The sequence below is a fragment of the Canis lupus genome, chromosome 19 (assembly GCF_048164855.1).
Source record: "Canis lupus baileyi chromosome 19, mCanLup2.hap1, whole genome shotgun sequence".
Lineage (NCBI taxonomy): Eukaryota > Metazoa > Chordata > Mammalia > Carnivora > Canidae > Canis > Canis lupus.
In genome coordinates, this window is record NC_132856.1 from 11466625 (window position 1) to 11491619 (window position 24995).

The 24995-nt window shown below is 39.0% G+C and overlaps 1 long non-coding RNA gene across 1 annotated transcript; it reads right to left on the bottom strand.

Annotated features, from left to right (window-relative positions):
• Window positions 1-4034: 4034 nt before the first annotated feature.
• LOC140611266 (uncharacterized) lies at window positions 4035-24701 on the bottom strand. The gene is made up of 3 exons (XR_012012544.1): window positions 24551-24701; window positions 23987-24029; window positions 4035-4465 (listed from the first exon to the last, which is right to left on the bottom strand). It is a non-coding gene; the product is annotated as an uncharacterized lncRNA (long non-coding RNA).
• Between the last annotated feature and the right edge of the window lie 294 nt (window positions 24702-24995).

Below are 24995 nucleotides of genomic sequence, written 5' to 3' on the forward strand. Positions count from 1 at the left end.
TCCCCTTAAAAATTGTGGTCATATTATACAAACTTTCATATAAATCATTTGTCTCTCTTGCGTCTTGGCTCTCAGTGGCAGATTAGGAAAGAAAATGTATCATTTACTTGACCATTCCAGCTGATTAAGATTCAACAATGCTTTTAATTGCAAAGTCTTGTTTTTGATTAGAAATCTTTTTTTTTTTTCTGCTGAGGAAAAAAGATGGCGTTGCAGATTTTGATTGTTTGAAAGCCAGTTGACACAATCACAAACCTGCAGATAGATGCCCAACAATTGTGCCCTTGGTATCGACTACCACTGGCCCCAGAGATTTGAGAAATAGTCTCAACTTTTCTTTCAGTTACCACTGAAGGCAAAAGTTCTCACATGAAATAAAGCAAAGTAACCTGGAAGTTAGCAGGCTGACTGCAAGAGTTTTCTGTGTCTGTGGGATTTTTCAAGAGTTCAGTGAATTCTTTGCAGAGATTTTACTCCCTTGCCTTTGTTTGCCTCAGGGATTCCATTCCAACACATATACACATATATTTTTCTGTGTTTCTCTGTGTAATTCACTATAAAACTCTTCGGGTTCCAGGAAAACTCTGGCATCCTAAATTCTTTTGAGAACTTTCATACGTTTTAGAGGGACAGTGGAGAGGTTGACATTCCAGGCTTGCATGTGAAACAACTTTAATCTTGAATATTAGAATTTCTCCTTCCTAAAACTCTTTAGAGCCAAATCTGTGCCAGTAGCTCTCTTGGCATGTGTCTCTATGCCCAGTCGCAGCACTGCCTTCCCTACTTTCTCTCTTATTCATCTCTTCTGCCCTTAGGAGAAAAAATCAACTCTTTCCCATTTCTTTTGCCTTTCTCAGATATCCTGGTCCCAAACCTTAAGCTTGCACCATACTCAAGTCCTGATAAATCATTTCTCCAATAATTTTAATTCTCTCTCTAGGAGGACATCTGGTATCAGGTGTTAAAGATGAAATGTCACTTTGCTGTTAAATAGTATTAATTTTATTGGACATTAATTATTCATTTAACACCTTTCCTTATTCTTTGAATTCTCTGAAGTTCCTGGAGGTTCTTCATTACCTTTCCATTTCTCCTAGTTTTCTTACCAGAATATTTTGGATAAGGTTACCGTGGATGCTATATCTTCCATTCATGAATAACCAATTTTTGTTGCATCTTGGGTTAAGATTTCTGCTTATATCCAAAAGGTACTTCTACTTCACCTTTTAGGAAAGACAAAACATTAACTTGGCACACACTGTCACAAATGTTGCAATCCCAGTTTGGAACCACAAAGTTAAAGGAAACACCACTAAAAAAAATTGCCAAAGAAAGATTTATTTTAGGATCTCATCAACTTGTATTTTATTTTTTTTATTATTTTTTTTAATATATTGTTTTTTGATTTTTTTTAATTTATTTGTGATAGTCACAGAGAGAGAGAGAGAATGAGGCAGAGACACAGGCAGAGGGAGAAGCAGGCTCCATGCACCGGGAGCCCGATGTGGGATTCGATCCCGGGTCTCCAGGATCGCGCCCTGGGCCAAAGGCAGGCGCCAAACCGCTGCGCCACCCAGGATCCCTCAACTTGTATTTTAGATGTCAGTTCACCCTTCTACTCTTATTTTCCCTTCTCCCTGTTGACCCAACTGAACTTCTAGTACTTAGTGCAGTGCTGTGTGCACAGGGTGGGCACTCAGCAAATATTTGTTAAATGTATTAGTGGAATGAAGTGTGCATTGTCGCAAATAGGCTAAATTGATAAACTTTTGAGAAACCATAAAATGGACATTTTCTTATCCCCTATAGCTCCCATATTGACTCCTGGGTGATATAAATAACTGATCAACTGGTCCCTAGGAAAGCAAGGTTGTAATATAACCGGATATTTGTAACATATTTATTATTATGTCAGGGAGTAATGGGTTCAATGGCTCAAGAAAAATACTACATCAGTTAATACTGTTTGTATCATGATGCTGTCTGAAGAGTACTTTACCTATCCTTTTTATTCCAACCACAAATTCTGAGAAACAGCCTTCCTTTCCTCTTGCACCTAAAATGCTTATCAGCTAAATCTCCTACATCGCCAGGAGTGAGTGGTGTGTGTATGCCAGCCGTGTCTCATGTCACTTTTTATCATCACAACAGTCATCAGGTTTGATGGTGTGCTGAGGCTGGAGTGGGCATAGCTTTACCTCTGGTGTTGACTAAAGTGACAAACAGTCTACTGTGATTAGTGTTTGAGCACTAGGGATTTTTTTTTCATATCAAAAGGGATTAAAAATATAACTCTAAAGACATCTCTGGAGGAAGAAACTGGATATACTCAGGGCTAGAGAGTTTGACTGCCTCTCTGTGGTGTGAAAATGAGTGTAACAATCCTAGAAACCCCAGTCTTGACTGTTTTCCACATACAGTCACCTGGGCACTTCCGAATCTCCGGGTGGCGCTGGTTGGAGTGGATAGGATGTGGTCTACAAGATGTGGGTTTCCCTCTCTTTCCCCCTTTCCATGTCTGAGGGGTACATTAGTCATTAATTCCTCATTCAGGTGTTTGTTCATCCAGTAACCATTTCTGCACTGCTCTGCAGCAAGCCCAACCATTTCTACTCACTGGCACTGCAGCACTGAAAGGCACAGCGTGGCCCCTCTCCTATTGCTTATAGTCTAGACTGGAAGATTCAGAAGTGCTTAGTCATAAAGCAGGATGGTAAGGGCAGTGACAGAACTTATGTTCAGTGAATTATGGGATGCATAAAGAAAGCATGTGACACAGCTTGTGGGAGATTCCCTGGGATTGCCCAGTTTTAAAAGATAAGGAGACAAGCAGGAGAATTCGAGGAAGTTGGTTGGAGGGAGGGAAAAAGAGGAGAGTGCCTTCCAGGTGGAAGGCAGAGCATGAGTAGAGGGTCAAGGAGGAGGAACATCACGGTATGCAGAGTTACAAGTAGCATGGGGCGGCTCTATGTGGCAGAGTGTGGTTAAGAGATAAGACTAGAGAAAATGGAGAGGTCAGGCCATGGAAGGCCTTGTAGGTTATGCTTAGAAGTGGGAATTTGTCTTACAGGTTTTGCAAAACAACTGAAATGGCCTTCAGCACTCTGCCTTAACATGCCTCTCAGATGGCAACAGGTATTCTTTTGTCTTAACCCACCTGACTTACTCCAACCTTAAGGGTCTCCTCTATGGTGCTGGGGATTTTTCATTGGTTGAAGGAGCTGACATTATCTGTTGGGCAAGGATTTCAATCTTGCTGTGTCGCAGTCCTTAGACAGCAAGCTGTTAGCCTTGCTGCTTTTCTTTTCATTTCAAAGCCAGACTTTGATAATCTGTTTGACTTATGTGGCACGTATGGGGCTGCAGGCAGAGTTCTACAGACTCCAAATTTCAACTATTTTTCTAGGAAAACACAAGACTCCTCTTCCTTATCTGTTTTCCCCAGCATTGTTTATGTTAATTAAGACAGGCCAAAGATTCCAGACTCCATCTGCATCTCCATCTCCTTCTTCTATAAGAAAACATAAGAGATTTTGATGCCATTCTAGTAATTCATGAAACCCTCTAGCATATACCCACTTCCTCTGCCAATGTTGTTGGGGAAAAAAATCAGTATTTGAAAAATCATTTTGCATGCATGCCTTCATATTTTCACCACTAATGTTAATCCTGTTTCTAAGTATGAAGTATGTCATGAAGTTTATGTTTCTTACTTAATAGGTATAACATAATGGGGGGGGGGTAAAAGAAAAATAAAACCTGCAAGCAAGTTCTCTTTGTCCCTGGACGGCGTCTCAATGTTTTTCAGATTGAAACACGTAATGAACACGTGTGTATTAAGCACTTTTGATATGGCAGGCATTGTGCTAGGTGTTTTCATATATGTTATGTTATATAATCCTCCCAATCACACACTGTACGAAAGATTTCATTATTTCTCATTTTATATGTAATGTAACTGAACCCAAAACCAAGTGTGCAAGATGCAGCAAAGCCAATCACTGACACATCAGGTACACAACAAGGAAGGGATTTATTCAAGAGGCAGTCAGATGAGGAGACAGGAGGGCAGGTTTCCAATCTGCCTCCCTGAAAGGGGAGAGAACAGATTTTTTATAATCATAGCAGTTGAAATGACATACATACTGATGAAAAGGATGGGGGAACTTATGACTATTCATGAGGAATGTTGGAACATGTACAATGATCAAACATGTATGTGCCATATAGTCCCTGTTCACTTTGGGGTGGAGAGAACATTAGAAAGAGGCAAAATTCAGGCCCTGACATGAGGAGGTTATCTTAGGGCAAGGAGAAGGGGTTATGGACCTGCTTCCAGGGATGTTACAAACTAGATAGGGTCTTGGGCTTGTTATTTCAGGTAAGGAATGCAGGGCCTTGCTTGTTCCAGTTGACCTTGAGTCCAGGCTTCTGCAGAGACAGCTAGTAGATTTGTTAGTGGGGTCTGAAAAGGAACAATAGCTGATTAGAGAAACAGTTGTCTGAAAAACAAGCTTTAAAATTTCTGCTAGTTTCAACCATTAACCCTAAGAGGCATGGTTTCAGTAATAAACAGAGGATCAGAAGAGCCAGGTGAGTTTTCCCAGGACCCATAGCCAAAGACTGATGAAGGTAATTAAGCCCAGGTCAGCCTGACTTCCTGAGCAGACTGTCGGGGAGAATCTGGGGTAATGGAGATGGCTTCAACCAGTTATTTGCAGAAAAATAAATACAAGCATCTCGTATCTGAATGAACAATTGGTTTCATCTCTTTTACTAACCTTGGTCAATTAGTAGCGGCCATCTGGAGAATGTGGTTGAACAGCAGTGCTGAGATTAATTAGCTAGATATGACATAGTGAAGTTAGATAGTATCTACTTAGAGGCCATATATTTGACATCCTAACTTCATTGATAGAAAGTGTGCGATCACTGTGATACCAGGGAGAGGTATAGTGCAATGCCACTGGGCTGCAAGCAGAAGACAGGGGTCAATTTTCTCCTAAAGGTGAAGGGACTAGCAAAGCTACACCAACGATTTCTCCTTTGCCTTTCAAAGTTGCATGTTCCAATTCCTCGATACCTATTGATATACTTACTAAGAGACAAAATGCTTACAAATTTCCCAGTGGGTATCTTCATATGGACATTTTCTAAGAGAACATCCTTTGAGAACATATGCCTTTTTGTGTTCTGTATTTGGCAGAATTGGATCAGCATTCAGCCCAGACAGACTTAATGCGCAAAGCATAATAATAGTGATTCTGCACATATAACATCCCCCAGTCCTATAAGCTGTCACCACTTGTGAGCCCCATTGCGCTTACTTACCGGTCATCTTTTCTTTCTTTCCTAACTATGTGTTTGGTGGAGAGAGTTCTGCAAATATTACAGACTTGGAAAGCACAATAAGAATGCTAATAAAGCCGTCAACTCTCAGACACCACCTTCTTGAAATCTGACTGAGCAAGGTGAGCAGTGCAGCTCATACCTTGTGCCTCCTCCTACATGATTGCAATTAACATTTTATCTGCCCTGTGTCTCAAGTTAAAGCTTTGGCACCATTCCCTGGAGGGTGAGGAAGGACCTTAATTACAGAACAGGTGCACTTACTGCTGGCTGCTGTATTCTGATGTCACCACCTCTGAGCTCCAGAGAGAGGTCAGGCGGATCCTAGGATATCATGTGGCTCAAATCGAATATTTTAATTTAGAGACTCAGTAAGTTGCTCCATCAATTAAAACTGGCTGTACTTGCAGCTGACTTGCTGGGGCACAGCCAGGAGCTTTGATTCATTTCATTTCTTACTGACCCCATCACACAGTGGAGGGACAGCCAACATTTCATTGGGCGGTAGAAAGCTGCCAGAAGTCAAAGGAAGACTAATGATTGAGGAATACTTTAAAGGGTAGGTTTGGCATTTGAAATGATAGCACATATATCATGCTGACTAAATGATGGTGCTTGGTGGGGGTCCAGAAAAGAGGTGCGTATTATTTGATGGTTAGTTAACAACTAATCCCCCGTTTCAATGAATTACCATAGGAGAGTTTGCTTTCTGCTCAGGTAAATTACAGTGCAACTAAGTGGAAGTTCTTTTCCATTTTGATTTTTCAGGGGTCCAGACTCTTTCTATCTTATGATGCTATCAGTTTGTTGTGCATTCCAGGAGGAAACTAGAGTAACAGAGGAAGGTGCTGCCTTTCAGAGGATGAGATAGGGGCCAACTCTTTCCTCCTTTGATCCTCAATTCAGGATTAATCCCAAATTTAGGATGGGATTGAGCCTACAGAAATGTACATGCAGGGGAGGAGGGCTGAGTGAGAAGGAGGTGGCAGGGCTGAAATTGCACCATGCATGAGCACAACTGTAAACAGTGTGGGTCAGTCACCATCAAAACCTATCTCCTTTCTTTCCCAAATCTACTAGGTAATCCTTTGGCTACTATGAAATTAGGTTACAATGGGTTCATTCTCTGTTTCCAAAAGTAAAAACCTTGCAGTTAACAGGTACCCAGTCCATGGAGGCAGCTAATACTAGGCCTGTGCGGAAAGTTCTTTCTGGCAAGGCAAGTATCCTGATAGCTTCAGAGAGCATCTTTCAGCTTTAACTACAGGTAGGTCTTTGAAATCAATATCACACAATCAGCTCTTTTCAAAGGGGAACAGAGGCTAATGACTCATTCCCAATATTATTGGTCTCAGATGAAACATAATTTAGAATAAAGTATTATTTTAGCAGTGATACTATCACTGCTTAAAATACATAGTGGCTATCATTTACAAGTGCTGCCTGGTTATTATCTTGCTTATTTATGGTGAAAGTGGCTAGCTATCAACTTGGCTTTCTTCCATAGTGAACTATGAATAATATTTTGTTAAACTTTGTACTTTGAAGTTAAATATAACTGAGCCATTATGGCCAGCTGCCACATGAACACATGTATGATGGGCATGTCTAGATGAGCAAATCAGAGCTGCAAACAATGGGGGCTACATAGCAATGCATGACTCTGCCTCCCCTCCCCCATACAGAATTAACTACCACTAGAGAAATTGATCCATAACAAAATGTCTAATCGAAGAGTTAGGGCGGGATAATATACAGTTATCAAAGTGAAGTCTGATATGGAATTTAAATCTTGTCTCAGGCTTGAGACACTGTGGTTGGAAATGTAAATTATTCCTTTCAAAACTCACTTGCAAATGGAAGGAACAATTCCTGAGTTAACGGACACAATGGGAATTGTATCATCCCATTGGCAATTTGAGGGGTATATTTATTATCAAGTAATTGGGCCCACAACTCCTCTCTTTGCTACCACTGCCATTCCCAGCAAGGAAGCTCTGTTTGGATTTTATCAATGTTATACTTATATTAACTTTGAATGATTCTAGTGGAGCGTATCACTAGTTGTGACAGGATTATTCATGAGCTAAATGATTCTGACTCAGTTAGAAGAGCACCCAGGCTTCTAGCCCTGGTGGAAGGAAACAGAGTTGACAGGATGGCACCTCAGGGAAGCACATTGCTTGTTGTGCCTTTCTTCATGGAAGCTTTCCTTAGAGATCTGACAACAGACCCCTGCAGGGAGCTGGGCCTGAAGTGGCACTGGTTTGGCAGAGGCCCCTGCTGTAAGGCATTGATTTTGTATAGGATGAGAAGTGTGTGTGTGTGTGTGTGTGTGTGTGTCTGAGTGTGTTCTTTACTATTCATTGCCAAGTGGTTGATTTTGACAGCACAATGCATACATGCTTGGAGTATCTACAAAGCAGGGGACCCTTCCAAAATATTCTTTGTAAAAATTTTAGTGTGAGAAAGCAAGCATCCAAGTAGCCATTTAAGAAAACCAAGAACACTCTTGGATGTTCTCATGCTTCTTTTCTACTTTAATATTTGGGTTGTCATTTGGTTGGGTTGAAGTGTGTACAATAAATCTTAATACTGCTTGTCAATGGCTCAGCTCCATAGTGTGAACCTGGTTGGGTGATGGAGTAACACCAGGGAAGGAAAAAGATAGGAGTGATCCATTGATGGAGAGACTGAGTTAGAGCCCAGACACTAAGCTGCTGTGACTCATTACGTAACACTCACCTCATTTTGGGAAAAATCATAGCACTGGTAAAGGTAAAGGCCCCTAGACCAGGAGTCAGAGGTGCTAGGTCTGATTTCCATCTTTGACTTAAGACCTCAGACCATTCACTGTAGTCCTAGGTAAATACTGCACCTTCCCCATTTGCAACTTGCCTTCTTTCCCTCTTAGGGTTGTGGTATATATCAAGAGGGAAACCATGAAAGCACTTTGAGAAATAAAGAATGCTGACAGCATAAGTGATAAACCTCAGAAGTACAAGTTAGACCCTCTGAATCCAAGTCCTCTGCTGTAGCAAAGATATAAGAGAAAGGGTTTCAGTTTTAGGCATTTATTGGAAAAACATTTTAACTGTCCTTATTGTATACAAATGGATATGACATCAGAATTGTACTATGTCAGAGCAATTTCTTTTGAAATTATTTAGAATATAGAGGGCCAGATAGAGACTAGACTACATCTGTTCATCTGTTTTTTGTTTGTTTGTTTGTTTTGTTGTTGTTGTTGTTGGATTTGTGTGTGTGTGTGTGTGTGTGTGTTTGGAAGGGGGGTGTAGTCTTGAAGGATAATTGCAATTAATAGGGATCTGATATCTCTCTTTCCCAATTAAACTACTGATTTATGGAACAGGACAAGTACAAACCTAGGCCATAACATGATGACTAAGAGAAATAAATGGTTTCAAGCCAGCAGAACAAATGGTCAGAACAAGCATGCACCCTCTGGTTATTACAACCCTTTATTATGATATATCATTAAGCAACCTACTGTTTTATATAATGTAGAAGTTATTAACCCACCAGAAACACGTAAAGATGCTGGATCTTCCAGCTTCCTTAGAAATTTAAATTAGAATCAATTAGGCAAACTTTTAAAATTATGCCTGAGTAACTTGTATTATCTTCCTTCTTGTTATATATTAAAAACAAACTACAGTGTTGGTCTCAGAAAGAAAGAAACCTTAGAGGCAATCTAGTTCATCTCTTTTGCACAGATGAAGATACTGGCCTCTCAGATAATGAAAGTTGAAAACATAAAGAGATCTTGACCTATGCAGCTGAATTAAGTATTTGCCACATGGTAGATGTTCAATAAAAGCTTAATGATAAGCCTTAGGAATGAGGAACTTTAATAACAGAACACCAACAGGTAGGAAAATAAGAGGCTTGGCCAGAGCTCACAGGGTTGCACCTCAGGTTATATGAGTTCTAGCCCTAATTCTGCCATCTATAGCTTATGCAAAGCATGTCATTTCCTGTACTCTGAGTTTTTTCTATTTCCTTGGCAAATAATATTTTATGTTCTAGGTGCCTTCAAGTAGTACTTTTGAGTAAGTGGGAAAAGATATAAATGCACTTTGGAAAATGTCAACTAGTTTCCTGTATAGCTTGTAAACTTTGTCTTGTACATGGACTAATAAGTTCAAACTGTCTTTGAGGAAAGACCCCAGAAGCAACAGGAAATAGCTAAATGATGATATTCTACTGATGGCTATTATTTATTTCTCCTTACCTCCCCTGTTGTATGAAGTTGCTTTTCTAGGTCAGGGTTGTGCAGTGGAAACCAGTGTGGGTTATTCCAATCATGAGGGCATATCTCTAATGAGACTTTTAAGATACAATGATAGGCTAAGGTACAATTTCAATTTTCTAGGAGTTCAGAATCTAAGACTCTTATAACAACACTGCCAGGAGCATAGGGCAACAATAATGAACCTACTGAAGAGAGAGCTGGATAATTCCTTGTATTTAAAGAGCTCCCAATTTTAAAAAGTATTTTTAAACATTTCTCTCTCTCTTCTTTGTGCTTCAGGAGTCAGAGAGTCAAAATCTGTTGTTTGGAAGGTCAGATGTAACAAAACAGTTAGTTGAGGAATGAATATTCATATTTTACTATAAAATTCAGCCAAATCACCAACTATCTTAGATTATTTAGAAATACGAACCACTGAATAAAATCTTATTGACTTTCTTTAATTTAACCGTTGTAAACTTAACTGTTGTAATGGTGTAGAAGTCTTATTTAAAAAATTCCATTAGGGCAGCCTGGGTGGCTCAGTGGTTTAGCACTGCCTTCAGCCCAAGGAGTGATCCTGGAGACCCAGGATCGAGTCCCACGTCGGGCTCTCTGTATAGAGCCTGCTTCTCCCTCTGCCTGTGTCTCTGCCTCTGTCTCTCTCTGTCTCGCTCATGAATAAATAAATAAAATCTTTAAAAAAATTTCATTAATTTTTTCCCATCTGAAACTGGTCAGATAGTCATAGCTTTCCTTAAGTCAACTCAAGTAGAAGTCAGACAATTGTAATGTGAGCTTAACTCCAAGAAAACTCCCTATAATTGATAATAGATCAAAAGTGCTTATTATTGTATCTTTTTCTTTTTTAATTTTTTTTAATTTTTATTTATTTATGATAGTCACACACACAGAGAGAGAGAGAGAGAGAGAGAGAGAGAGAGAGGCAGAGACATAGGCAGAGGGAGAAGCAGGCTCCATGCACCGGGAGCCCAATGTGGGATTTGATCCCAGGTCTCCAGGATCGCGCCCTGGGCCAAAGGCAGGCACTAAACCACTGCGCCACCTAGGGATCCCTATTGTATCTTTTTCTTTCCAGTATTATTCTCGTTTCAGTTGGTCATGCCAAGAGGGTCTATAGTTTAGAATTCAATCCCATCTTCATAGATAATTTCTTGATACAGAAAGGAAAACAATTGACTTGGCTACTGTATGTGTGAAGACTTTCTACTAGGAATGGTTTTGCTACAGTTAAGGCTTTCTGAAGACCAAGTATGAGTTCCAAAATCCCATTCATTTACACCACTATTTTATCAGACTAAGACCTTTCATGGACAGTCACCATAACTAAGTGTAGAAGATGTCTAATTTTTCCAGCATAAGCTTGAGATGATCTAATTATCAGGACTTAAAATTTAAGTCGTACTACATATATTAATTATCATTTATTAATGAAAGCAAATGTTTTTCTTTCTCCTTTTGTTTCCCCCACTCCAAGTTTGAAAGATACTCATTCTGCCTAATATTATCAGGACTTTCCAACTGGGTATCTTTTCGAAAAGCGAGAATGCATTGTTTGTCAAATTGAGGTCCAAGGATTTCCTGAAGTTAAAAATGCAGATTCTTGAATTCTATCTCAGACCGACTAAATTAGAGCCACTGGGGTTGAGACTCAAGGACTTATATATGTAACAGATTTCCCAGATAATTCTTATGCATGCTAATGTTTGAAAATCAGCTATTGGCTTTGACCGAGGCTCACATGTGTAGGGTCCCATGTTACAAAAATATTGATGATGGGGAGGGGGAGAACATCCTCTGATGGGCCAGAAGCAGATGCCTAAAGAGAGTCCTGTGCTTCTATACCCTTATACAGAGGACTTCTTTTCTTTCTAGAAAGGTCTCTTTGGTTTGCTACTCATCGTCTGGTCACTTTATCATTTAGGCAGCCATCATCTAATTGGATTGTCCCAATGCTGCAAGTGCCTAAAGTATGTATGATAATGTATGTGTATCTATATCTATATCTATATCTATATCTACATCTATATCTATATATACATACTATATACTATGTGTGTGTATGTGTGTGTGTGTGTGTGTGTATAGAAAGACTGGGTATAAGAATACCAGCACTTACCTTCCCTCTAGTGTCAAAAGAGCATTCCCTTTGCCAAGAATTACTTTTTTCTCAATTTCATTGAGGCTTTACAATTTGAACATTCTTCTGTCAGAGGAAGCACATTAAATGTGACTCTGTGCCTTCCATAGGTGGGTGAGTATGGGCTGCCTAATGTGTTAAAATCCTACATTAGCTTTGTTACACTACTTTTGACTCTCTCACTCAACACAAATCCATCAAAACCTACTCTTTTCCATCATCACTCACCCTATGGTGAACTAGGAAAGAATTTGCCCCCCCTCACCCTCCCACTTAGTAATGTTTTGAATTTTTCTTATTCCCAAGTTAGAAAATGTGCTGCTTGATTACTCTGGTTGTCATGGCTACAGGTCTAATTTCCCTCCAGATCTGTCTTTTGGTGTCACATGTTCTTATAGTTTGATCTGTAAGGGAGCTTCTCAGAAATTCATCTACTAGGTGTCATGAGGAAATATTACATTAAGACATAAAAGTGAGCCGTTTGTAAGTTTAGTTTCAAAGAATAATCACAAGCATTTCTGATGGTATATTTAGAAAGAAAATACTGAAAAGTACACCTTCCTGTATTCTCTCATTGGTTGTCTATACTTTCCTTCCTTTTTTGCCTGAATATTTTCAGTATTTTCCCATAGCCTTCATAGTCAACTTTTATCTGATTTCCCAGAAATTCAGTTAGAAGCAGTGATCATTCAGTGTTCTTTTATATTTGTTGCAACATGGCCCTAATATGTTGATTAAAAAACATCTCAGGTGCCTAAGAGAATTTTTGCCTTGCAAGATTCCAACCCACTCAAAAAAATCAAATTTAGAAGCACCAAATGAATTGACACTGTACACATCAACCTTCCCACAAGGCAAAGATTTTTCAGTGATTTAGATACCTGTTTTAAAAGACTACCACCCATATTTTCTGTTCCTCCTTATGGTGGCTCATTTTAAAGAAATCATCCACAGATTTGAAAACAAAAGACAAACTGAATATCAAATTTATGGGTAATTGGGTATTGACATAATGTGGAAGGAGAATTTGTTCCTGTCCTGGCCATAGTGGATATGAAATTCTGGAGTTCTTTAAGGAGATGTTTCAGAAAAAGCACAATTAGAATGATTAGTGCAGTCATTTGAAAACAACTAAGATTTTTTTTTTAAGCTCACCTTGTGTCTTTACAGATTTACCTATTCATGCACATGGGTAGAGCCAGGCTGACAGACTTGTCAAACTATGAAAGGCATGTGGTGTAAGGCTTTTTAATGCTTGATGAAGCATGAATCCAAATGGAACGATATGAATAAATTCATTCTTGGGATTTGTAAATAAATGCATTAAATGTCTTGAATATTTTAATTCACTTGTTCCTAATAATATTTGTTGACATGGAAGATAATAAAGTGTAATGACTCCTAACCTCCTAAATGGGAATAATCCCTAGGAGCTGTCATTAATATGGAAAATTTTAGAAGGTTGGGTTTCAGTGGCTAATAATAAATGTACTGCCTCCTTGAAATGGTGTTTGATAGATGCTACAACCATTTTGGAAAAAATTTTTAAAAAAACAACAGCATTTGTATACTCCTTAGACACTGTATTCATTCACTTTGTCAAATATCTTTTGCCCGTTGAGTCCACTCTGGATTTTTTAACATCAGAACATTAATTTTAACAATGACAACAAGGATGTGATAGAGAAACTATATTTGAGAAAATACTTGAAAAATTCAACACACTTAAAATTACAAATGATTTCCTCTGAATTAATTGATCCAACAACAGAACAAATTGCCTTCCAAATCTGATTTTCTAAAACCACCATTAAGAAATTTAGCAATGGTAAAAGATGTTAGCAGTCTATATGAGAAAAAAAAAACTGTCATTACAGAAACCAATAACTGTGTTTTCCCTGTGTAAATTTAACTTTGTAGCCAAAGGAATATATTATTATGAGTTAAAACTGAGAGGGACGCAGATCTCCATCACCTTCGTTTTTCAAATGGCAACATGGAGGTTTAGTGTAGCTGACTATTAGGTTACTGGTAAGAAATTTTGCAGAAACATGATTTCATGGAGAGAAATAAGAATAAAGGAATAATTTGGCTTGTTGGATTTCTCTGAGTTCTTGCCATATCCTGAAGCTCTCTGAATCACAAGGGAAAGTAAATTACCTTGAGTGTTATTTAATTTTATCATATTTCTTTGAAAACTGGACATCTGAACAGGTAGTATATCTCTGATTAATTAAAACATTGCTTAACCAGAAGACATGAGTTTGGACCATGATGGATGATAGAGAATTTCCCTTCATGCTTTAATGTTTTGTCCAGTATCTGCTTCCAGCAGGGACTTTCCTGCATTTTTTCATTTACTAACATTTACAGTATTATTCAATTGTTTTGCTGGAGGGGTTTCTGTTTTTTCCCTTTTTCAGTGTAAGAAATTGTTGACCTTTTGAGTACACAGCATTTAATGAGGTCCCCCTGCTGCTAAATGAACCAAGATTCAAATGCTGGCCATTCAGATGATTGGGAAGAAAATTGTGCCACTAGGCTATCTGACTCAGACCCCAAAGAAATGTGTCCTCTGAAGGAACTGGAATTAGTCCTATGGAACTTTCAGTGTCCTTAAATCTGGGCCTCCATTCTGCATTATGTCAAAGTATACAGTCTCTTAATAGTCCCTGAGGTGGTAGAGATGATTATATCTTAGAGCAGTTCTTCATAAGTTATTTGTTAAGGTAAACAGAAATAGAGGGGGAAAACCCATATTTTGTTTGTAGTCTTTGAAATCCATACCCAGGAAATAGTCTTTGGAATCTATATCATTTTATTGCAGTATCATAAATTTAGCTGAATTTCACATTGCTCTAAAAGTACAAACCTGCTGTAATGTTATATGTTATCACAAGGATTCAGATATACTCTGGGTCAAGTTATGGCTGCTAAAACTGCCTCCACAGAAAGTTCTTGGATATTAACTTAGAAACTTGTTCTTTTTCTTATTTTCAGAATAGAAATGGGTTTCACTGTGCCTTATCCAAGGGAAATAAAGATGTTCTTTATTTTGAAAATAGAACACTATTCACATCTTATAATATTTATCTAAAGAGATAGCTTAGTTGTTTCAGAGTTTCATACCTTTCTGGAAGGTACGAGACTAAATTGTGTCTATCATTTCTATATATTTCATGTAATGTTCTAGCCTGGTGGCCATCTTGGATATTGAATGCACCAAATACCATTGGCAGATTAAAGGCAAACAAATCTTCATTTATTCACCAGACAACCTGATTGCCAAATATCTACTGATTGCTGGACTTGTTAAGTAGGATAAAAGAGGGTATATAGTTCCTTTCCTTAAAAAGCTTGGAGTGAAGAGTAAAATCAGCCATTGATGAAAACAAAGTGTGGACAGTGGAAATCACAGACACTATAGAGAAGAGGTATCATAACTTTCTTGGTAAGAGTTGGGAAGAAAGTGTCAGCAAAGGCTTCTTGGATGAAAAGACAACTAAGTTGGATAGTGAAAAGCAAAAGCAAATAGAAAGTAGTTAGCAACAGAATGGAAAATGGGAAAGGTTCATACAAAGGACCACTTGATAGAGAATATATAGAAAAACACAATTTCTCAGCAAAATTGAAGGGCTAATTGCCTTGAGGGTAAAAGGAGAGATAGGTAGGGGCCACATGTTGATGACCATATTTCCCTTGCTAAAGAATTTGAACTGTATTCTTGGGGCAAAGGGAGACACCTGATAAGGTTTAGAGTGGCATCATCAAACTTGTATCTAAAAACGATCACTCTGTTTAGAATGAAATGAAGGGGAGTGGGATGAGAGGCAGGGAGACTGTTGGAGATAAGAGATAATGGTAGCCTGTATTGAAATAGGAATAGATTGGATGTGAGGGAAGAGTGAAAGAGGATGCCTAGGACATTGGGGTAAATAGTAGGGCAAGAATCAGCCCTAATGGAAAGATGGTGGTCATGAATCTGGAGTCCGATGTTTGAGTTTTATTTTGAAGATATTGTATTCTTTAAGGGGAAGGAAGTAACGGAAAGACTGTTACCTAATTAGATGATGCTTGTGTGTGTGTGTGTGTGTGTGTGTGTGTGTGTGTGTGTGTATCTTATTGTAGATCATAACCTCAGAATACAAATGTTGTTGGCAGAAGATAGAGTTCCATAGACCCAAAATCTAGATGGTGAAGAAACCATCTGAGAGGAGCTGGTGGAAGTTGAAGACCAGACATTGAAGATAAGGAGCAAAGTACATAGCTGTGAGGATTGGATTGGACCCCTGGTTATCTTTATCTACTCCTCAGTTCCTTTGGATGTATTTCCTAGGAAGAAGCCAAATGGGAGGCTGGTCAAGATCCATAACTTTAGCCCAAGCACTGAAAAGTCGTGGACATATACATCATCATTAGTACTGATAACATACCTACATTAATCACTAATATATACTAATTAGTAGGGATATAGGATCAGTAAGACTTCCTGGATGGAGTAGCATCTATGCGGGGTCTTGGAAGACAAGACAAAGGTGGCTACAATGGGGAAGGAAGCATCCCAGGCAGGAACATTTGCAAAGGACCATTTTCTTAATGGTAAAAGAATTTTCCCTTTGTGCCTAGAAGGTATTTACAAACATACTTAAGACATCGCAAACAAGGGATCCCTGGGTGGCGCAGCGGTTTGGCGCCTGCCTTTGACCCAGGGCGGGTTCCTGGAGACCCGGGATCAAATCCCATGTCGGGCTCCCTGTGCATGGAGCCTGCTTCTCCCTCTGCCTGTGTCTCTGCCTCTCTCTCTCTCTGTGTGACTATCATAAAAAAAAAAAAAAAAAAAGACATCGCAAACAAGATAGAATCTTCAGAAATCAGTTCAAAGGCTGTAAAAAGTTACTGGGAAAAATAAAAGTTGCTAATATATTTGAAAGAATTTCAAATTTGTCTCACTCAGTGGTTACCAGGAATAGTCCATTGCAGCAGTGGTGAACATGGGCTTTGAAAATGAACTGGCTAGGTTGGGACCACAGCTTCCCACTTCATGGCTGTATGTCCTGAGGCAAGTTTTTTTTTTTTTTTTGTTATGTTATATTATGTTATGTTTTGTTTTTACATTTTTGGACCTCGATTTCCTTAGCTATGAAAGCAAGATAACATAATACCTGACTTAAAGAGTTGTGGTGTAAAGTGCTCAGCAACGCGTTAGTTATTGTTGTTATGTTTTTATTTTTCCTTAACACATATCCATGGGTCAGTTTGTTGAGAAATACCAACAGAAGGTTTGGAAAATACAGTTTCCTGCTTCCCCAACCCCAGGATTTTTCATTCATTAGATCAGATGTAAAAATACAGAAACAACAAATTTTCAAAAAACATGAACAGTTTTGAAATCTAATGCACTTTGTGAATGAAGAAATTTGACCCAAAGAGGTTAAGTTACTTATGCAAGGTGAAATAGAAAATCAAGATGGAGGCAGATCCAGGAGCCAGATCTGCTCACAGAAAGTTCTGAAATACCCATATGCTTGCCTACTCTAATCTATCTAAAACATTTTAAGCCAAGCAAAATTATTTTGTACAGAACAGAGAAACTATGTTAAAGCAGCCATAGTAAAAAAAAAAAAAAAAAAAAAAAAAAAAAAAAAAAATCAATTTACACCATGAGAAAAAAACAGGAAGTGACAAAAACTGTTAAAGTTTCTACCAGGTGGTAGAAACATAGATATGTCTAAAATAGAGAGCATTTGAGGGAGAAAGACCAGAAAAATGAAGTATGGAAAAAATGTCTCACTTCAGAAAATTTTGAAGACATCAGACTAGGAGGACACATTCGTATTTGGGTGGGGTAAGTAAGTGATCTGTTGAGGCAGATGAGCACAATTAGCACATCTAAGTTAAAAGGATCTGAGTAGAGTTTGGATGTGCCCCACTGACAGGGACTCAAAACAGATGCGTCCAACTTGACAAGGGTTGGGTTTAATAATGCCTGAAGTCTTCATAACTCTTTGGTGGAGAAATGGCGAAGTGAGTCTAAAGATACTAGCCAAACTTTTTGGTATTAAGAATTTATTATTTTGGAAGTTTGATGGAATATCGCCCATCAGAGGAAAAGAAATACCTTCTGAAATTCCCTACATATATGATATTCATGATATTCCTGGTCTAAGTATCTATCCTGAGTTTGGCTCTCTTATCTGTTGGACTGAGCTGACATGGAAAACCAAGAAGGGTGATTAAAGATATAATCTATTCTAGAAGCAAGAGAAACCAAGCCCAAGATGGCAACATTTCCATGAATATCATATATGTACCATATAATATCATATATCATATATCACAGCCATATCATATATGATTAAAGATATAATCTATTCTAGAAGCAAGAGAAACCAAGCCCAAGATGGCAACATTTCCATGAATATCATAAATTCATGGATATAATTCTAGAAGCAAGAGAAACCAAGCCCAAGATGGCAAAATTTCATCAGTTTAGGCAATTTGTAATGATTAATTACCATGGAGTGAGTACCAAATTTTGGATTTTTCAAATATGGTTTTCAATGACATTTATAAGGTGTCTATGATATATGTTAATTATTTTTTCTAAAGAGGTAGCCTTTACCTCTGATTATGGATTATATGAAGGCCCCATCTGAATCTGAGGAGTTGTTGAAATTCAATGTGCTCAGTTTCACAAATAGATGAAGGCATAATTGCAGCCTTGCTTTGGTCCCACATTTGATGATGACACTTATGCTTGTTCAGTTGTTTCTCAGTGTGTGTTGATGGTGAAACTCATTCTGATCACTCCCAGGGCACCATGGTATCAGAACTGAAGCTGAGCAGCATCTTTAGTTTTTTCCCCTCCTTTTTAAAATTATGAAATATTTTAAATGTTCAAAAAATTGCAGAGAACAATAAACTTCTATGTATACACTACTCTGGTTTAATATTTCATTATATTTACTTTACTCCTCCCTTTTCATTCTTTAAATGAATAAAAAATTACAGATAATTGCCCACTTTGATGAGCACTTCCTGGCAACTAGAAATGAGAAACAAAACACAGTGAAAAGGGTAGCTTTTTGATCACCAAATTCGATTTCATTGAAGGGAAGAAAATATACATTTTAGAGTACGTCCTATGTTTTTGATGCTAGGCCAAATACTTTCCCATTCTGGTGAGCTGGCTCTCAGAGGAAAAAAAAATAAAAACCAAAAATCTGATATGCAGTATTTGCTGGTTTTGTAGTGTGTAAAGACAACCATTATGACTGGTTTTGAGCTACCAACAGTTTAACAATTGGCTTGCAAAATTCCTGAATATTTAACAATCTCCTCTTGTGAGCCAGGACAAGCTGGCTCCAGCATACACCTGCATGTATTCATTCAATGAACAAATATTTGTGGGAACCATTGATATGCTGTAAATATTCTGAAAATAGCATCCTTTCTTGTAAAACAGCCTTTCTACTGGACTCAAATCTTGAGAGATTGAGGTATTATTATTTTCCTTTTATGGGTGTGGAAACTGAGGCCCTGGGAAGTTAGGTCTATAGAGGCTTCTATTGGTAACATGCCATTATCCCCTTGGCATTTACTTTATCAATGCATGCAGCCTAATTTATATCTGCTCATGCCCAGGACTCTCTCTGTAGCCCACTTGAGCTTTGTCTGCCTGTAATCAGGGCAGGTAGAAGATTCTGGGGAATTAACATTTTCTGGGAGCTGCCTTCATCCAGTGACTGATGGGAATTAGGAGATAAATAGCCCATCTCTCTCAGCCTTTGAATGGCATAACCTGGAAGTGCGTGTTTCACACTGGATTCTCCAGCAGAATTAAATGCACAGGGTTTAGTAACTGACTCATTAGTAACAGACTTGAAAACACATCCTTTTTGCCTTCCCTTTCCCCCATTTCTACATCCCTACCTGGGTTTCTACTCCCAGTTACACTGGAATCACTGCCTCAGGCTCTGCTTCTGGGTGAAACCCAAACTAAGATAGGTGCTTGGTCAGTCAGATTCCAGAGTTCTACTTACTTTTTCCACCTACTACTCTGCTTCCTAGAGCTCATTCTTTGCCTCACTATTTCTGGCTCATGCTAAAATGCCAAGATCCCAGAGAGGGTAACTAACAGCCCTTGGAGAGCTGTTTTCCTTCTCCCACTGGGGTTCCATGCCCTTGGGGGAAGAACCAGCTTCACCAGTGATGGGGCCCACAGGACACTGCAGCTGAAGATCACATTTATTCCTGGTCTAAGTATCTATCCTGAGTTTGGCTCTCTTATCTGTTGGACTGAGCTGACCTGGAAAACCAAGAAGGGTGATTAAAGATATAATTTATTTCTCATCTATAATTCTAGACCTTAGAGTCACCTTGAGAAGCCTGGTATGTTCCCATGCTAACCATCTTCCCACCCCTTCCCACTGAGCCCTCCTATCCCCACTCAGAAATCTAAAGCCAAAAGTACCTTCTAAACAAAAGGCCTTCCAGATGCATAATCCTTCCTTGAGTTTTACTATTTCAAAGTGGCTCTGTCATCTACTCTTGGAGCAGCATCTGGCTCTCCCCTACACCACTTATTTCTGTTTTAATTTCATATTATTTCTGTGCTTATTTAATATATTTGTCCCATCACAACAGACTGAGAGTGCACCAAGGAGGACCTCTGTCTAACATGGCGTCTGATACATAGTAAATACTGAATAAACACTTTTGAATGGATACATAGAAGAGGGGAAAAAGTGAAGAATAACTCTGCTTGTTTTGTGTTCAGGGTGAACCCAGATGATTACTCTACCAATGCTCTTGGTCTTCACATCTCCCTGTGATCTCCTGCACTCAAATATATTTGAATATTAAAAATATTAATACATTTGATATATCAGAGCAAGGACTCTGGAGTTAAATGCTTTGGTTTGGGTCCTGGCTAAGCTGTTGGTGAGCTGTGTGACCTTTGGCAACCATCTGGACCTCTCTGTTCTTTAGTTTTCTCATTTGCAAAATAAGGAAAAGAGTACCTAGCTCTAGAGTTGTTTTGAGTAAAAGCCTTAATGTAAGTAAAATGCTTGCAATAGTTACTGGCATATAGTGGCAACAACAGACACAATATTCACTCAATAGCAAGTACTTGGTTAACTTTTAATTATCATCCCTTTTTTATAAAGTGAATTTTGCATTTATTTCCTCAAAAGAAGACCTTTCTGTGCTTTAGAATAGATTCTCAGCTCTGATCGTGATGATTTGAGCTGCCTTTACCAGCCTCTTGCCTTCATCTACCACTTATCTCCCCTTCTGCTGTCCAAGGTCCAGGCTCCCTGGCTGCTTTCCTTTTCTTCAAACATAACAGAGTTTTACATGTTTCTGGGCCCTCATCCACACTGTTTTCTCTGACTAGAACACTTTCACTTCTATGAGTTGTATCTTTCAGGAGTCACCTTTTCCATGGAGTTTTCCCGGATCTAAAGAAGCTCCGTCCCTAGCCACTCTATCTTGGAACACTACTTATTGAATGTAATTATCTAACATAGTTATTTAATTTCTTTCTTCTACTAGAACATCAACTCGATGGGTGTGCTGACCCCTGTACCCAGGATTGAATGTCAGTGCACATGATGTAGAATCGATGAACATTGAGGAACAGCATTAGGTTGCAGATTCCAAGTCTGACTCTGGCCCTCAAGTTGCTCCCACAAGGCCACTGTGTGACTTCTTGTTCCTGTATTGTGGCTGCCTAGCCCTGACCACACACTCTTCAGCCAGCATCCTAGCATCATAGCACTAGCTGCACGCTGTGGCTACTATTCTCCATTCCTCTGAGCTTCCAGGCTCTGTTAAAATCCTGTTGGTCTCCCACTTCAAACCCTCCAGTGGTTTCTCATCATACTTATCTTAATACAACAAGGTCTTTTTATTGCCTGTGTCTTTCTGTCTCCCTCTCATTCACTGTGCTCCAAAACGACTGACCTTCTTTTGTTTCTCAAAAATGCCATACCTGCCTCAAATTCAGGACTTTGCACTTGCTGCTCCTGCCTGTAATTCTCATCCTTGACCTCAGACCCTAGCAAGCTCTTAATTTATCTCTCGGCTTGGTGAAACCTTCCCTTACACCTCATGTTACATGATACTCTGAGATACGTGTATTAACCTATGTTGTTAATGGTTTTATTTTCTTCATAGCCCTCACCATTATTTGAAATAATCTGCAAACTTATAAATCTTCCTACCTATCTCTTGTATCAGAACATACACTTGTTAGAGCAGGAAACTTGACAGAATTAATGAACTAATGTCCTTGTTTTTCTTTCTTGGAGACACAGTAGCTCTTCCTAGAATCTCTTTGCTGAGTGGAGTTTGAGGAACCCTGTCTGATACAAACATAGCTACCATATTACTGGATCAGGGGTCCTCAGTGGGCTTTGCTCTCCTCCCTTCCCTTCTTTTCCTGGATGGTGTCCTGCTGTGAGTCTTTCTCTAACCCTTTGAGATAACATTTTCAGAAGATAGCAAGTATGGCTTTACATGCTGGCAAATCCAGGTGTATTTTTTTATTTTTTATTTTTTAAATTTTTATTTATTTATGATAGTCACAGAGAGAGAGAGAGAGGCAGAGACATAGGCAGAGGGAGAAGCAGGCTCCATGCACCAGGAGCCCGACATGGGATTCGATCCCGGATCACCAGGATCGCACCCTGGGCCAAAGGCAGGCTCAAAACCGCTGCACCACCCAGGGATCCCCAAATCCAGGTTTAAATCCAACATCTTCCACTTGTGAACTCTGGCCTTGACCAAGTCACTTTGCCCCTCTAAGCCAGAGTTTTCTCAACTATGAATAGATACTGTGGCGAGAAATAGCAAATACCATTGTCTCAGAGGGTCATTGGGAAAATTACATGAGATAATACATCAAAAAGGTTGGGCACAATAGTAAATTGTACACTAACAGTTGGACATTTTGACAGTCAGCTATACTTTCGATTTGGCTTGTCTTCAAGTCCTGGCATCTTTTCTGCTCCATGAATTTTCACCCTCCTGACACCACAGCCTTGTCCCAGACAAGCCCCCATGCTTGGACTGACCAGTGAATTAATGACCATGCATCATGTTGAGTGACAGCCTTGCAGTTCTGCAGAAACTGTGAATGTGACCCAAACAAAGAAGCAGCTGGATCTTAGGACTTAGAGCTATAGCTCTGCATGTTGTCTCATCAAAGCACTGACCTCAGAATTCTCTTACACAGTCTCTCTGGTGGGGAGGGGAGTCAGATGCTGGCCCATCACCATCACAGATGGCTGAAGCCTCATAGCACAAACCCCATCTCTGGTGATACATGTGGAGTTTCTGTAGAAATGCTCTGATTAGATAATCCACTTTCTGAAAAATCCATACAGGAAAAAAATAAACCATTCAAATCTAATGACAAGGTCAAACAGTAAGCATGGGTCTATTTACTTAGCAAGAAGACCACAAAGAAACAGACATTTTAAGACCTAGTACCAGGCTTTTCAAGAACTGAATATGGAGATGTATTCACCCAGGACACTGGGCTTCACTTTCTCCTTTAGAGCCATGCTAATGAATACTACATCCCAGATCCTCCCACATTCTGGTCTTTTTTTTTTTTTTTTTAAGATTTATTTATCCATTTCAGAGAGAAAGAACAAGCACAAGTGAGAGGGGCAGAGGGAGAAAGAGAGAATCTCAAACAGATTCCTCACTGAGCACAGAGCTTGATGTGGAGCTTGATCCCATAACCATGAGATCAGGACCTGAGCTGAAACCAAGAGTCAGACACTTAACCAACTGAGCCACCCAGCCACCCAACTTCTGGTCTTGATGTAAATAAAGCCAGATATTCAACAGTTCTAGGTCCTTGCCTCTCTCATATCAACTGTCATCATTCACATTTCAGCCCTCACACAGTTCAAAATGAATTTCTTACCATTTGCTTTTCTAGTAAGACCTGAATATAAGTTAGAAAGCTCTCTCAGAAGATGAAAGCAAGTATGGGAAAACAAAATAATAAAATGTCCAGACATAGTCATTAGGATTTGTGAACAGTAGGTAGTTATTGCTTAGTGCATCTCTCTCGATTCATTAAGTTAGAATATAAACTAGCAATATTAAGTAAGCTATTTCTTAGGAACCAACAATGACTCATCTTCCTTGCAGGCTAAAATCTTTGGAGGAACTTGTGAGCATTTAGTAAAGCCATTTACCTGTCATTGGTCTCTCTCTAATTCCTTGGTTATGAAGTGATGTCTTTCCAAACAACCCATGAAAAGAAATTAGAAAGAGACAAAGATGCATTGTTTCAACAGGAAATAAATAATACACATTTTGAAAACATAACTTCATTGCGAATATCACTGCACCATGCTAATTACTTTATTATGGATAAAAAGCTTTATGATTGATTATGTAGGATAGTCCTAAGTCATCATTAAATGTGAAAGTCTATTTATTCCTTTAATGACTTAAAAAAATTCCCTAGAATGATGGAAAACCTTCTTTGTGGCAAGAACTCCAACCAAATGCATCATCTTAAAAGAAGTGTATAAATTTTGCATTTAAAAACGGATTGTTGCAAATACTTCATTCTGTTTAGAGGTAATCTTGGTGGAAAGCTCTTCTCCAAAATCCTAACTTTCACAATTATGTTGGTTATTTTCTTGTGGATTTCCTAAGCCCTACAGATGTACACATGTAAAAACATTGCTGTATTAGTTATCTGTTGATATTTAACAAATTACCCCCAAAATCAGTGACTTAAAGCAACTCACAGCTCCTGTGGGTTAGAACTTTGGGCATGACTTAGCAGAGTCCTCTGGGTACCCAACAAGGCTTTAATCAAAGTATTGGGTGAAATTTCTGTCTTGTCTTATGGTTTGACTCTGGTTGCATCTGTTTCCAAGCCAACCGAAGTGATTGTCTTCAGGATTCCATTCTTCAAGGATTGCTGGACTGAAGGCCTCAGTTCATCACTGGCTGTTGCACACAAGATTCCTTTGAGTTTTCTGCCACATGGGCCTTTCCATGGGGTAGCTTGCAACATGGTAGCTTATATCATCAGAGAGAGCAAGCAAGATGGCAAGACAGGGGGTATAAGCAAAATGGAAGATATAGTCTTTTGTTAACTCATCTTGGAAGTGACATCCCATTACTTTTGCTGTATTCTATTTGTTACAGGCAAGCCACAGATCTACATACAAAGGGAAGCGGTTTCCC